The sequence below is a fragment of the Lepidochelys olivacea genome (genome assembly GCF_965140295.1).
Source record: "Lepidochelys olivacea isolate rLepOli2 genome assembly, chromosome: 5".
NCBI classification, from domain to species: Eukaryota; Metazoa; Chordata; order Testudines; family Cheloniidae; genus Lepidochelys; species Lepidochelys olivacea.
Window position 1 is genome coordinate 60,152,723 of NC_140415.1, and position 15,063 is coordinate 60,167,785.

The 15,063-nt window shown below is 40.6% G+C and overlaps 1 long non-coding RNA gene across 1 annotated transcript in view; it reads right to left on the reverse strand.

Moving 5' to 3' along the window:
• Positions 1 to 7,931: 7,931 nt before the first annotated feature.
• The window catches only part of LOC311520544, a 95,244-nt gene continuing 88,112 nt past the window's right edge, over positions 7,932 to 15,063 (reverse strand). The window contains exon 9 of the long non-coding RNA XR_014711628.1: positions 7,932 to 8,154. This is a non-coding gene — a long non-coding RNA (uncharacterized lncRNA). The remainder of the gene's footprint in view (positions 8,155 to 15,063) is intronic.

A 15,063-nucleotide genomic window follows, 5' to 3' on the forward strand; every position in this document is an offset into this window, starting at 1 on the left:
AGGTGGAAAAAGAGCTCACTCTCACTGCCACATGCTGAAACCCTATCAAAAACAATCACCTGGATGTATCTAATTCTTGTGAGATACAAACAGTATCCTACACTACTCTGGAGAGAGTGTAATCAAGTTGAAACATTAGTGCATATATTCTGGTACAACAGCAAGATTTAGAAATTAGTGGGATAGTGAACAGAGGAAAAATAATTCAGATATGGAGTATTAGCCTCTTCAGTTACCCAGAAGAAGCCATTTTGGGTTCACCCTGTCCATTGTTTGGTGAGGGAAAAACGACCAAACAATAGTTGATACAACTTAATTTGGGCAATAAAGGAGGAGGGTTGTACTTCCAACGATCAGATGGTTGCAACCGTCCTGGAAGTTGGCTTTATTAAATAATTACTCTTCATGGGCAAAGGGAAACTTTCTGTATCTCTGCAAATCTGTGACTTGATATTTTGACTTCATGACAAATATTTGAAAATATATGGTATGAAAAGGCAAGCAAAGTTGGTCTACAAATAAAATTATGGAGCATCTTTTTTTCCCCCTATTTCCCTCTTGTTTTAGTAGTTGTAGTTGTATATCAAAGGTCAAACGTATCTCAGAGCTGATGTTTTTGGAATTATTAGTGGTATCACTCCAAAACAGATCTGCATTTGTATATGGTCATTCTGATATGTAGCTCTGGTAAAAGCAAGGGGATCTGCATTCATTCCACCAAGAAAAGAAAAAGTATAAATAGGAATATGAAATCAAAAAGAATCAGTCAATCTGTGTGATCTTTCATACCGTAAGAAAACAATTCTGCTATTGTGCGACCTGCGTTTTCTGTGTTCTCTTCTTTTTTCAGTATAATTCCATATAGTTTTAAAATGAGATACTGGTAGCTTCAAGTACAGAATTATCCACCTACACCATCAGTGTGGTGGATAATTTGATACCTTCCCCTTTACCTACACATGGTGCACTAATACTTTTTAAAAAGAAAAGGAGTACTTGTGGCACCTTAGAGACTAACCAATTTATTTGAGCATGAGCTTTCGTGAGCTACAGCTCACTTCATCGGATGCATGCCGTGGAAACTGCAGCAGACTTTATTTATACACAGAGAATATGAAAAAATACCTCCTCCCACCCCACTGTCCTGCTGGTAATAGCTTATCTAAAGTGATCATCAGGTGGGCCATTTCCAGCACAAATCCAGGTTTTCTCACCCTCCACCCCCCCACACAAATTCACTCTCCTGCTGGTGATAGCCCATCACCAATCATCATCATATTACCAGCAGGACAGTGGGGTGGGAGGAGGTATTTTTTCATATTCTCTGTGTATAAATAAAGTCTGCTGCAGTTTCCACGGCATGCATCCGATGAAGTGAGCTGTAGCTCACGAAAGCTCATGCTCAAATAAATTGGTTAGTCTCTAAGGTGCCACAAGTACTCCTTTTCTTTTTGCGAATACAGACTAACACGGCTGTTACTCTGAAACCTAATACTTTTTAGTCTCTGCTTGTTAAGGCATTTTTAATACTTTTTTTCTGTCTTGTATTTTCTTTTTATGATCGATAGTAATTTTTTACATTTTAAGTTAAGGTTTCCAATAATATTATTCCTTCTATATAGTCTCAGCAGTGTAAAACAGCCAGAAAGCTGACCTAAAGGTGCAGATGAGGGTTTATCCAACAAAGGGGAATTCTCAGGTGGCATAGAGCTCCCTTAGCCAGCAATATTGCACCCACTCCCACCCCAGCATATCATAAGATATGATTTTGGGTGGGAGGCTGGAGTGAAGCCAATAAAGTACTAGGCAGTAATCCAGAGCCCTGGCTATACATATAACAACAAGATTAAAATAACAAACTCCTCCAGTGTGATTCTCAGATGGTAATGATTTAGTTTTAGATATTATCTAACACAAACCTGAATTTTACATACAAAAAAATCTTAAATGCTGCACAATAAGTCAAACCAATGTAAACAACTAGAAGCCAAGTGCCCAGTTTTCAACAGCATAATAAATCAGCTAATAGGCAAGATTTAGGTGTGGCAGATAATTTTCATCTTCCTTCCCTGGTAGGGATTCTGTCCAGGAGTCCCTGATTTGTTTAGGAGCTTCCTCAAAAGGAAAAGATTTTTCATTGTGGCTTCCCCAACATGTGGCAGTTGAGAAGCACCTGTCCCAGCCTGGAAAAAGAAATGTCCCTCCTTTTTGCTTGAATGGCTGGGGAGATATCAGAAGAGAATGAAATGCTACTGCTTAATAGTTAACACTTAGAAAATTTAAGATGAGTATAACTACCTAGGATGAAGTACCAGAATCAAATATAGTTAGCTCCCCTTCTTGTACCTCCATGCTGTTCTCTTTCCTTCCTCTTCGCTTTCTAGAATGAGGGTCCTCCCACCTCCCTAGCTCCAGCCTTCCACGTGTGCCAAAAGAGGGCCCATTCCAGTGAGCTTCTCACTCTAGGTCCTCCTTGCTGTCCTACCTGCCACTTTTATAAGTTTCTTCTGGAGACCACACCAAAAAGTCCCTGCCACTGGTTGCAGTTATAGCTCTATGCTTCCCACTGCGCCTCCTGTCACCTCTGGACAATAAGAAGGGAGCTGAGCTGTCAGTAGAAAGAAGTGGACTGAAAGCTAGAAGAGCAGGGGGCTTCTCAGCAAGGCATTTTGGACTGACTGAGCAGGAGTCTTACCTAATCCAACCTCACCTCCTAGCAACCACAGATTCTTCCTGCTATTGCACCTCCTAGGGGACCCCACAGCAAACTAGTATATATGCAAGTCTCCTGGCTAGCATCATAAGGATGAAGTTCAGCTTGCTCCTTCGCTGCTTTAATTATTTTGTGTCTGTCTCTGTTCAGTAACATACAAAAGGAGCATTCACTTCTGGTATTCTAACTGCTGTGGCGTCACACTTTTTTTCTCTACTGTATATACGGCATTCTTTTAAACTTCCACTTTCAATATCCTCAGGATCCAATATTCTAGGAATCCAATACCATCTTTTCCCTCCTTCCTTCTAGTAGCCTGACCACCTATACATTATTTAAATGCATCAGACTTTTCCATTGATTCTAATGTAAATCTCAGCAGTATACTTTCCTTTATAAGCCCTCGCCCACATACTTGTTATGTGTTTTCTGAACTTTGAGGGCTTAATCCAGTAAGGTGCTGAGCGCTCTGGCACCAAGTGTAAACATACACTTAACTTTAAGCATGTGAGTTAACCATTAATTTCAATGGGGCGATTTACATGCTTAAAATGAAGTATGTGCTGGATCCCGCAGTGGTCACCATGTTGTGAACGCTAAGTAAAGTTGGTGGTGATGTCAGTTAGCTTTTTACATTGGTCACTCTGGAAGCTATCTTGTCTTTTTTTTCCCTGTCCAAACAATTTATTCTTATTCTCCAATTTATAAACTCTGAGTGATAGCACGGCTAGAATTGGTACTAGATACACTAATGGACCAGGTATGGTAACATAATTCTGAGGAGCTGCCAAAGCCATCAGTGATGTCAAACTTTCATGTCCATAAATGTCGCTGAACTTCCTGTTAACAGATGCTGGTGCCAGGCACTCTAGTAGCTGCCCCTTAGATATCACTCTAAGAATTTGGGGCTAAATTTTCTGCTGGTTTATTTATTTCCATTGCCTCCAGTGACTATGTTACAAGAAAATTTGGTCCTTGGGACAGATAACTGATAAGAAAATCTATAACAATGTTACACTGTACAATATATATGTGTACATGTATCTCTTTATACTGCTGCATAACTTTTCTCTTACTAGTGTTCATTTTAGGCAGAACTATGAAGTCATTTACTTTGCAAGTGTGGCTTTTACCCCATTAGGTAGTGTAATATGCTAAGATTAATTTACTGGTATGCGATAGTGTACGACCATTATGGACTCTTGCCATTAAGCAGTTTTGGTTTCCTTGGCCATCATAGCTTAATATACAAAATCTATTTTTCTTCATGTTAAAGGTTCAGGAACATCTCCTGTTTAAACCATTCCAATTTTATAGCCTTTGTTTGTTTAATTAACTTAAGAAGAGAGTCAAAGCTGTTTTCAATAAAGCATTTCACAGGTGCCATTGTATAACAAAGTTGTTTAAGAGTATGGGAAAAATGCAGTACAAGGGAAATGCAAATCTGCATAAGCCTCATTGTGGTTTAACCCTTTTAGAGCTGAGTAGAGCATAAAAGGCTGACTTTTTTTCTGCAGATGTATATAGATTTCACAGCAAACTGAACCCTCACTATTACCAAGGTTGTAGAATAACTGTATTCAGTTAATCTGCACAATGTAGAGTCATGCCCTCAAAAAGTAATTCACTTCTTTAAAAACTAGGAGGAAAATAAATATGGTGCAGTAAAATTGTTGAGTAGAGGAATCTATCTGGACATTTCACAAAACATTTCATTATGCTGATAATTCCCAGAAGTGCTCTCAAGAGTGCTTTAAGCTGAGGATTACTGCACTGGATCTGATGGACTTTTTTTGTAGCCCCTTTAAAAGCCAGTGAACCGTTTTTCTATTTTATTTAAATAATGCCCCTTAAAATGGATTTTTAGAGGTATAATAACTCCTTAAGAGTCAGTTATGCTAAACAGTTTCTCTTGATAGAAATGTTGTAAAACTCGTTAACTGCACAATTTCAGATGCCGGTTTGGTGAACACTAACTGACATGTGAATGGCCAGAGTTTGTAAAATAAATTGAAATAGTTGTTGTATCACACAGCTAGCAATGCACAAGCTGTAGGCCACAAGGGGCTCAAACCTGACAGAAAATTACTTCAAGATGAATGAAAAGTGCTTGTTTCTCTTTATTAGTTTTTAGAGAACAATGAAAATGTTGAATTGTTTACAGAAGAGCTGATTAAATGTGGTCAGTAGGGCCATGTCCCTACTGCTAACTGTTAGCCTTCCCAACCCCCAACTCCTTCTCTCTGCCACATGCATCTTCTTATGGACTATTACGGTCACACATCTGTGTGTGAAATGTGCTCATTTTGACATTCCACTGCTGCTCTGAGCTGTTGAGGCCTTTGTTAGGTAAAACACTGTTGTCAAGCCTAACAAGCAGGTCATGCAATTTGCTGGACACTGCAGCAGAGAATAGCCTGCTATGAATTGCTTCAACATCTAACAATGCTCAGTTCAATGTTGGAATACATATGTATTTTTTCTTTGTTCAGTCCTGATACTTGCAATATTTTGGAAAAACCATTGGAATTAAAAAAAACCCACATTGTCTGCTAAGAATATTACAGTACAGTGTTTGCTTTATTCATTTGTCATTTGTTATAGTGCTGAAAGGGGGAAAGTGTAGAGATTTTTAACTGTACTTTTGTGACCTAAATTCACTTTATATGTTGCACTGAAAGCACAGTGGGATGCAAAGTGCTATCCAATATTTTGTCAGATAGTTTGGTCTCCTTTCAGGGCAGTTCAAATCAAGACCAATTTAGAAGAGCCAATATTAATATATTTCATTTACTAATATATCTGATATAGTTCTACAGGTGATCAAAGTTCCAGAGTAATTAATAATCATATGGCAAAGCAAAAAAATAAGCCCCTTTACAGCAGTAAATGTTCGTTTAACAGAAATCTGGAGAGTAAAAGCTGGTGAATTTACTGTGGTTACTATTGTACAAAATTGTCTTCCTTGCTCCCCCTCCTTCCTTGCTCTTCATCCTTTCCCCCATCCCAAAACTCATACACACACCAAGAAAAATAAAACAACCATTAACATGCGAGGGCTTGAATGCTATTTGTAGCATTCTGTCACTATACATAGTGTACCACTCTACTGTGAAAGCAGGATTTTCTTTTTTTTTTCTAGCGGCAGAACATGCTTTCCAAGCCTATTATGTGTATAAACAATGGCATATGTAATTACCTTTCCAGGGTGGCAATTACTTCTCTGAATCAACAACTAAAGTTAAAGCAGGATTCCGCCCCACCACCTTCCAGAAAAACATTTGGGGATCAAATCTGATTCAGTTATGTCAGCCTTGGAGGGGACAGATACTATCAGTCCAGCTTTTAAATGTCAGTGTGATCTTTTTTTAACAGTAATTGCTTTACATTTTGTTTCAGACTTGTTCATTTCAACATTTGCCTACAAGCCAGTTGCTGCCCCTTCCTCCATACTCAAAACTTTTGCACTTTTGCTAGGGAGGATTTCCTTGGCAATTCTGCAGGTATGAAAATACCATACCTGTCATGTCAAAGTGGTTGTATGGTGTGAAATGCTGACTTGCTTCAAGCTATGAGCAGTTGTGTTGGCTAGGAGGAGGGGATTGGTTTTTTTGTTTTTTTTTACTCTCATGTCGGCTTTGTTGCACCATGTTATACTGCTGCTGCATGTGATTGAGGAATGCCCGCCTCTGCACCTGAGCATTAATGGAGAGAACTGTTGCCATTTTATTATATCTGACAGATTAACTTGCTCCTTTTTTTTTTAATGTAGGGCCTAATCCTTCTCAGAGTACCTACTAAGAGTATTTCCATTGAATTTCTGAAAGGTTCTCGGTACATCTTAGGAGGTTTACACAACACCTAGTTATGTTGGAATCATACTTAGCCCTAAAATGCAGTTTTCACATGCCCCATTTTTTCAGTGATTTACAACTTTGCTCCTGTGGAATCCAAAAACCAAGGTTCCTGGTTCAGGAAAACAAATAAGGATGTGTTTCGGTCCCATCGATTTCGAATGGATTTACGTACATGCTTTCCTGATTAGGGAGTGACTTAAGCACATATGTAAGTGCATTCCTGAATTAAGGAGAAAATGAAGAAGAGTCTAGAGAGGTCTCTTTGCCCTTGGTGGTGTTGAATTTTATATGATAGGTTTCAAAATTACTCCTTATGTAAATAAGAGGGTGTTTGAATGGCAGGTTCATAGTTTCCTTCCACATCCTATACATTTGAAGTGCTTCTGCTTCCAACCCCTGGGCAAACTCTGTTCATGAGTTTTGTCTTCCCTCTCTCACTCACAGACAATGGAGGCAGCATGAAAGAAAAACATGTCTAGAGGTATAGATAAGAACCGTCCATTTATTTAACATGAGTGATTTTTTTTTTTTACTCATTAAAGTGGCCAGTTGACATTCCCATGGATCCAAGTTCTTCATTTCTCTGTGGAATAGGTACAGCATAGGCAGGGGCATGCAGCTGAGCAGGTAACAAACTACTTTAGAACACTTCAATCTCTCTAGTCACGCAATCACAGACATGAAGGTTGCTATCTTAAAACAAAAAAACTTCAAATCCAGACTCCAGCGAGAAACTGCTGAATTGGAATTCATTTGCAAATTGGATACTATTAATTTAGGCTTAAATAGAGACTGGGAGTGTAACTAAGTCATTATGCAAGGAAGCCTATTTCCCCTTGTTTTTTCCTACCCCTCCTCCCCCGATGTTCTGGTTTAACTTGGATTTAAACTTGGAGAGTGGTCAGTTTGGATGAGCTATTGCCAGCAGGAGAGTGAGTTTGTGTGTGTGTGTGTGTCCCTGGGGAAAAAAAATTGGTGGGGCGGTGAGAAAGCCTGGATTTGTGCTGGACATGGCCCACCTTGATTACCATGCACATTGTAGGGAGAGTGGTCACTTTGGATGAGCTATTACCAGCAGGAGAGTGAGTTTGTGTGTGTGTGTTTTTGGAGGGGGGTGAGGGGGTGAGAGAACCTGGATTTGTGCAGGAAATGGCCCAACTTGATTATCATGCACATTGTGTAGAGAGTTGTCACTTTGGATGGGCTATTAGCAGCAGGAGAGTGAATTTGTGTGTGGGGGGGGTGGAGGGTGAGAAAACCTGGATTTGTGCTGGAAATGGCCCAACTTGATGATCACTTTAGATAAGCTATTACCAGCAGGACAGTGGGGTGGGAGGAGGTATTGTTTCATATTCTCTGTGTGTATATAAAGTCTGCTGCAGTTTCCATGGTATGCATCCGATGAAGTGAGCTGTAGCTCACGAAAGCTCATGCTCAAATAAATTGGTTAGTCTCTAAGGTGCCACAAGTACTCCTTTTCTTTTTACTTTACAGGTGAACGCTTCCTTTACTTCACTTCACCACTCCAATTTTCCTGCTGAAAGGATTAGGCTTAGCGGAATCAGTTATGTACCTTCCCCAGTCCTGGAAAAAATATAACACGATGTTAAAATTTTAATTGAACCAAACACTGGAAGGAGGTTTTCAAAAATGTGCATCTAAATTTATGTAAATTATGGGGAAAACAATTAGCAAGTTTGTCTGTCTGGTACAGGATAAAGAAGCAAAAAAATCCCAGACCAAACATAAAACAGCTTGGTTAGCGAGAATACAAACACAGTTTTGAAACCTTGCTTTCTTTTACTTTTAATAGCTATGAACATAAATCACAGGAGCCATGCTATGGGGAAATATTAATCCTGCCACCAGTATCTGCCTTCTAATTGTCTTCCAGCCAGTTGAGTAGGTGGTTTTGGAGTTACCCTGGGTGCTGATTCTATGATTGCTTGGACTGCTAATGAGCTGTCTTGACTAGACAACATTTTCCTGTGTCTCAACTACTGTTGTTCTGAGGCCCTCAATCTTCTTCTGTAGAAATAACATCTGAAGATTTTGATTAAGGTCTCTTAATGGCAAAAAAATGGTATTGTAAGGTAATCTGTGTGTGTGTGTTAATGTCTGCTGTTCTCAATAATACTTTGCATTTCTCTAGTCCCTTTCACATGAGGATCTCAAAATAATTTGCAAACACAAATTAAGCTTTCTGACTCCCCTGTGAGGTAGAAAAGTGTTTTATTCATTTCTGAATGGGTAAACTGAAGTGCAGATCATTCAAGTGACATGAAAAAAAGGTGAGTCATTGGCAGAGCTGCAAAGAGAACCCAGAATACCCAGAATACAATCTTTAAAAAACACTCTGGGCCTGATCCTCCTCATTTCCACTAGTATAAATCAGGAATAACTCTAGTGAGGTCAATGAACTTACCCCAGAATACTCACATGCCTAGAGTGCCTCTTCTCTATGTATTTGCAGAATCAGGGGAATGGCTGTAAGGTCAACTTTCCAAACCGTAACCTGTGCAAGACGGTTTAACCTACTCATACAGAAGCAAAAGCTGAGTGATGTGACCAGACTCCATTTATCTTAATTTGTTCACTCTGAAACTTACTTATGTTTTAAATATTAATACCCATTAACTCTTTCACTGTTGATCATTTTAGCAGAAGCTTCAAGCTGGTCTGGGACTTGTTGCAGCACATGGCATTGTTGGCTGTTCTTGAACAGGGCAAATCCACTTTTCTTTTCCCAGTCTGGTCCCTGTTAAAATTAATACAGCCAGGCATGCTTCTGCCATTTCTTGATTGAAAGCAGGATTATGAATTTTCTTCTTTGTAGTAAATTAGGTTGAGTATAATAAATATTATGTTTCTCATTTTAGGAAGTTGTTATTGCTTCTGCAAAACAACCTAGAAGAAAGGCTTCAGTGAGACACAGGGTAGGTCTACACTACCCCTCAGATCGGCGGGTAGCAATCGATATATCGGGGGTCGATTTATCGTGTCTAGACTAGACACTATAAATCAATCCCCAAGTGCTCTCCTGTCGACTCCGGAACTCCAGCACCGCGAGAGGCACAAGCGCAGTCGACAGGGGAGTGGCGGCAGTTGACTCACCACCGTGAAGATGCCACGGTAGATCGATCTAGGTACATCGACTTTTGCTACGCTATTCTCGTAGCTGAAGTTGCGTACCTTACATCAACTCCCCCATCCCAGTGTAGACCAGGGCACAGGCTTCTCTTCTTGGAAAGCACCTACTAAGCACAAGTATCTGGCTTCTTTTATTTCACCACATGAGTACCTCCAATTCATCAGTTGTTGAAGTGATTCAATCTGATCAGTTCAGATGATGGGTTTTGACAAACTACTAAACCTGTCATTAAGGGGAGGACAGGTTATTGTGACTGCTCAGGACATTACAGTACTCTTCATTATTTACTGCACATCGGCTAATCTAGCACAAGAGGAGATGGGGAAGATATAAGTAAGGTTAGTTTAACACTGAATTAAGTGCAACATGCTTAAAAAGAGTGGAAATATCTGGTCACCAGTTCAAAGGTTCAGTGTACATATTGTTCATTTACAAGTTCTGTTTGGCTTTTACTTGACACTGATTAGTGGAAAGATGCAAAACTTCTATATAAGACAAAACCATAGATTTTATATAAAGCCACAGGAAAAAAGTGGCTTCAGTCCCTTTGTACAATAATAGTTAAAAATTAAGACCTATAACCTCAATAAACAATTTTCTTTCACTTCTGACCTATAGGCACTTTATACCTTTCCACAGCTCCTTTACTCCAGTTTTCTTATTGGCAATTACTTACATAGTAAGTCAAATCCAATTTCAATATTGACTAGTAGGTTGTGAGCTCTGTATCAAATACTTACATTCTTACATGCTCTGTTTCTATTAAAAGCTCCTGCAGACTTAGGGAGAGTGGAAGGAAAAAAATATCTATGACAAGTGATGGTAGTGAGTCAATTATGCTGGCATTGCATGGCCCTCTGAGCTCACATTAAACTCATATTGCTCCTGGCACTTTAAAAGGAACATTTATATTAAAAATTAAAACAGATAAGAAATGTCTATAGTACATAACATAAAAACTGACTTTTTAATCTAGCTGTGGATCATTGCTTTGTCCCTTCATATAGGGCATGAGTGCCCCTGCGCTAAAGGGACTGTTCCTGCATCTGCACCATCAGCCTTCCCTGCGGCCCTGTGTACCTGCATGCCAGTTTTTCACAGGGTCAGGGATGTATGACGTTTTGTGGAAGGGGGCAAGCTACATCCTCCGGCACTGCCGCCTATAGGCCATGTAGCAATCCAGACAAGAACTAATACAGTTTGGAGCTGTGTTAGGTCTTGGTGGATCATCCCCATAGTTGCTACTTAACAGCTGCAGTGGGATCCAGTCAATAGAAAAACAGTTCCTGCTGCCAAAAGAGAGGCAGGTCCAACATAGCAGCACAGAAGCAGGAGCAATCTACATTCATCCACCCACATTGTTCCCTGCATATGGCTTAAATCCACAGGGCGGGGAGGCCTCACTTCCTGAAAGCAACTGCCCCTTGAAGGAATGTCTGTCAGGAAACTGCCAGGGAAACCTTACAGAGTTTTCCTGTCATTCTCACCCCTCCCATAGTGAAATGCCACAAAAGTCAATGGAGTGAGGCAAGGGATGTATTGTAACTAAATAGCCCAGATGTATTGCTAACATTTAGATTTAGATCTGCTGTACCTTGCACTTAGCAACTTAAATTGTAAGTTCTTTGGGAGTAGGAATCATCTTTTTATTCTGAGTTTGTACAGCACCTAGCACAATGGGGTTCTGGCCCATCACTTGGGCTCCTGGGTGCTACAGTAATACAAATACATACAAAAATACATTTTAAGAAACACTAGCCATTCATATCACTGAATACATATGGATTCACATATTGTCCAATTGAATTGTAGACAATTGCCAGGATTCCAGAAATCTATTGCTGATAACAAGTCTACTGTTCATAACTCCCTTCAGTGACATTTTTCTGATCTCAGTGGTAGGCAGTAAAATGATCCAGTGCATCACAGTACTATCGCTATAGTCTGTTCTGCAGCTTTCTTTTGTAATACAGAGATTCCTCACTATTAAATAGGGGATTTATTCTGTCACCCTTTGTGGATGTATTCCTGTGCACTGCTCTTACTATCCCTGCTTCCCTGGAGGTGCCTTCAAAGAGAACATCTTTCTACCTTTTCCACATGTCTCAATGAACTCTCTGTCTAGTTTAGTTTGAGGGATTTCTCTGCTCTTTCTTCTGATCATTTCCATTTTGTGACACAGGAGATTATAAATACAACTATTTTAGCTGAAGGTGACCAAAAGTATTGAAGGATACTCATATTCTCCTATTTAGTAGCATACTGAAGGTGAAAAAAATATGCCATGATCTTGTATACAGCTGTTTTTCAGATAAATGACTTAATATGCTGTGATATTACTTGTAAGGAGAAGTAATTGATTCAACAGGGTTTTGTGAACTGATTAACTAACCACTGGTACTTCCTTGTGGCCAGACATGGCATAACAACCCTTGCCGGGTACCTCCTGCTGACAGCGGCTCTGTCTCTGTGGTGACCTGCCTCTTCCTCAGATTTGCCCCTACAAAGTCTCTCCCCTTCCGGGGTAATCCATGAACAAAAAAGAAAGGGGAATTAATGCACATAAACTGAGTTAACAGAGAGTCAGAATCTGTCCCTCCCTTTCTTCTGCAAGGGGCCTTTGGGCAGTGGTCATCTGGAAAGCTCCTGCCTTCAGTGATCCCTTTCTTCCAGACCTGAAGGTCTGCTCTTTTCTCTAGTCTATTCGCAAGTGAACAGTTCTGCTTCCTTTTTAAGCTCTTCCTTCGGCCTGTGCATGCCTTGCAAGAATGGCCTAGTGGAGCCGACTGAGCTCAGAGCAGCTCCTTTACCACTTGCTGTCCAGTGTGGGATTGTATACCCCATCCATTCCTCCTGGACTTATATCGGTGATTGTCAGTAGTCTCACCCGAAAAGCAGATTCGCCATTCTGTGCCTGGACTTCTGGTACATTTATATTGTATAAAAATAAAAAAGAATCAATCTCAGTGATCTAAATGATTATGTATTTTCTTTGGTTAGGTCTATGTGCATGTCCACTGCAGATCCAGTTCAGTAAATGTACAAACCGTCTCTCTACATCCTGGTGAATTCTGGTCTCACTGATACTGATGCAAATTCTGAGTAATTCACCAGAAGCTAATGGAGTTACTCCAGATATATACCAGTGTAAATGAGAGCATAATTTGGCCCTTTTAATAGATTATACATAGACTGGTCAATACCTATCATGACTGTTACCCGAAACTGGGCCAGGTAGTAAGCTTAGGGAGGACTAATGACCCACCAGAGTTTGGCAGAAAGCAGCACATTTATTACAATGATAGCTAAGCTCAAAAGAAGTGTGGGGAGGGAGGGGTGTCATACTCACACTCACATACTCATGCTCCCAGAACAGGCACGCCACTGGAGATGTCAGGATCCTTCCAGGTAAGTGTCCCACAGTGCGATGAAGGTTAGCCTTCCCACGGCACGATGAAATGCAACGCAGCGAACCACTGGCCAGGAGGTCCGGGCGAAGGGCCATTACAGGAGGTACAAGCTTGTGAGTGCACTCCTGAGCACATGGCCCCTTCCCGTTTTAAGGACCTGCTCCTCATGGCCTGCAACTAGGGATGACCTGGCTGCGTCTGGTTGGTCACACTCCACCTCCAACAGTGTCCATGCAGTATCCATGCGTTGGGTGTGTGATCACTGCCTAATTAGAGTTCCAGACACCTTGTCTACCTGGGAGCTCTTCTGATCTTCCAGCTGTTCAAGCAGCCCATTCATCCCACAAGCATTCCAGGAGGGAGGGGGAAAGCCACTTCACAGGTATTCAAAGAGGGAGAGGAGACAAGGGGGGGGGGGAGTGTAACAGACCATTTGAGCATACAGCTTATACATAGCATACAGATCACTGCTGCTCCTACAACAATGACCGTACACATATCTGAGCTATAGTTAACCCTAGTGTACATCAGAACTAAATCAGATGTAAAGAGCAGCCCAGAGTAGTATGGCAGTGTGGCATGGCCCCACTGTCAGCTTTGTGGTTTTGTAACTAACTAGATGTAAAATTCCCCCAGGAGCAAGGATTAGTGCAAGGCGTGTTGCACCATTTACACCCATAATTGGTCTGCATGGACAACCATACATTAAGCAGCAGCACAAAAACACTTGCACATTCCCAGTTCACTGTCACCACACAGCTAGGAACAAAGGATGGTCACGTGGGCAGGTCAAGAGTGGGACCACAGGATCCATATTAGCACACAATTAGTTTTCGCTAACTCTGGGCAGGAGGGACTTCAGCCATTCCTCCTGCTCAATGGCTTTATAATACCACTATTGCCAATCCCAACCAGATACTACATTCATGAAAATGGCTTAAAAATCATGAGATTTTTTTTTCAAATACCATATGTTGGGTTCTTTTTGCCTTCTAGTTCTTGAACCTTTAGAGTTCACATTTTCAAGCTATTCTCTACAGTCATAAAGGCTAACAACTGTTTTTTAAAATAAAAGCTGAGATTCTCCCTGAATCACATCATTACAAGCTCTAAGAAAAACACCAAATATTGTGAGACTTGTGACAAAATTGTGAGAGTTGGCAACACCATTTCAAATTGATAAGGAGTCCCCTGCCTGCCTTTCTGGCTGACATTTTAAAGTACTCTTATATACTGTTTGGACAATTCCAGAACCTTCTCACCTACAGCTCACTGAACCTGGCATCAGCCAGAAAGCTCAGACGAGCCCTTTATAATAACAGGCAGGAGAGCCCTAAGGCAAATTTGCAGAAATAACCAAAGCAAATTTTTGCTCTTAACCAAAAAAAAAAAAAAAAAGACTATTGCAAAAGAAGCAAGTACTCTTTAAAAGAGTCTAAGGCAATTGACACAAGAAAGATCTTCAGGCTCCTCACTGTGCTCTGTCTTTACAACTGGTTATTTCGGTTAGCCACAATGTTTGGTATCATTTGCCAGTTTCCTAGAAGTAGTGCTGAGGCTCATGCCTCATCCCTGCCTAGCCGCAGTTAAAGTTGTACGGCTCTTTGCTAAGTGTGGAGGCTGGCATGGGAGAGGATCCATTGCTGATTATCATGCAAATCAGTCTCCTCTGCTGTCTCCAAAGAGGCTCCCAGCTTTGCTTCCCTGTTGATTCTTTCATTGTCACATGGATAAGGCTAACGATCTCTTGTGACACCACAGGCTGCAAAGATAGGTTCTCGAGACAGTGATGGGTAGTCAGAAATGAATCTTTCACATAGGATAGAAATTTGATTTTATTTAAGAAAATAACCATACATAATTGGGCTTCTGTCACTTTAAATTTTAATAGTAATAGTAGTATTGAGGCGTCTGGAACTTTAAATTACAGCT